The sequence below is a fragment of the Branchiostoma floridae genome, chromosome 9, assembly GCF_000003815.2.
Source record: "Branchiostoma floridae strain S238N-H82 chromosome 9, Bfl_VNyyK, whole genome shotgun sequence".
NCBI lineage: Eukaryota > Metazoa > Chordata > Leptocardii > Amphioxiformes > Branchiostomatidae > Branchiostoma > Branchiostoma floridae.
The window spans coordinates 7,267,504-7,269,152 of NC_049987.1; positions in this window are offsets into that span (position 1 = coordinate 7,267,504).

Sequence of the window (1,649 nt, forward strand, 5' to 3'; positions counted from 1 at the left end):
GTTGGGGGGAAAAAGTTTCCCACCCTATAAGCATTATTAGGCTTTCGGTTAACCCCTTTACGCGGTGGAATAATACCGCTTGAGGATTTCCGCAATTCCTTAAAAATTTATTTCGGGGAGGGTGGAACTTGGTATCGTTGGAAAGGTCCCTTGGTGGGGAATTATAATCCACAAACCGCAAAATTATATTGTACATTGTTGCCGAGACATTCTCGGAGATAGGTCCACCTTAGCTTACCGCTACGTAACCCTTACGCGTGAATATACGCCTGAGATTCCGCAATCTTAAAAGTTATTCGGGAGGGTGGAACTTGGTATCGTTGGAAATGTCCCTTGGTGGGGAATTATAATCTACAAACCGCAAAATTATATTGTACATTGTGTTGCCGAGATATTCTCGGAGATAGGTTCACCTTAGCTTACCGCTACGTAACCCTTACGCGTGTACATATGCCTGAGATTCCGCAATCTCAAAAGTTATTCGGGAGGGTCGAACTTGGTATCGTTGGAAAGGTCCCTTGGTGGGGAATTATAATCCACAAACGCAAAATTATATTGTACATTGTTGCCGAGATATTCTCGGAGATAGGTCCACCTTAGCTTACCGCTACGTAACCCTTACGCGTGAATATACGCCTGAGATTCCGCAATCTTAAAAGTTATTCGGGAGGGTCGAACTTGGTATCGTTGGAAAGGTCCCTTGGTGGGGAATTATAATCCACAAACTGCAAAATTATCGATTGATTTCATACATTGTTTGGTTACCTTTATAGTGACTAAATTTGTTTCTCAAAAGTTTTGTTTGAAGGGGTAACTTGTCGCTGATAATGCCTTTACAACCCCGATTGGAAATGAAAACTCGATGATTTCTTTTATATCATTTTGTGTGCGAATTTATGGATTTTGAGTTCACAGTTTATACGAATTTTTCGGAATATATTTACCGCCAAAGGCGATTGGTGGAACATGTCACAGATGACTTTCTAAAAGTATACCGTACATATCTATTGATTTTGGGGGGTCGCAGCGGCTGTACTGCATATCAGGTCAATGAATGTAGGAAACATTTTGTTTTGTAAGTTAGTAGTGTATTGAGTGAGATACCACTGACATTGCAAAGTTAGACGAACTTTATTACTTATATATACCAGTGCATGTACATGTATTGTGACATACCAGTCGATATGAATTGATACATTGAAACTACACTTTATAAACTTTGCCGCCTAGAAATTAGTTAAGGAAAAGGTATTTCCATATATAAAAAATCAGTGGAATAACACAAACAGTGACTTCAAAATTCGTTATTTTATTCACACCTATACAAGAAGTACATCAGACATAAGGATTCATCGTCAATTTCTTTATTGTGTGTCCAGTAATGAACACCATCAAAGTTGCAACACGTTTTCAATGACAAATATCTATATAAACATTCTCTCATTTACATCATATTTTACGGAACATTTACAAATGGCGTGCGGTGCGGATTGATAACAAGTAGAACAACCGTAGGAAAATAAATACTACATAAATTTTTATCGTGAGAATCACTGCAATAGGAGATTTACACAGTTATGTATCTCCTAGCCACCATAGTTTACTCAGACACAAGCTTCAGTCTATGTGCAATGTAATTTTACAGACAG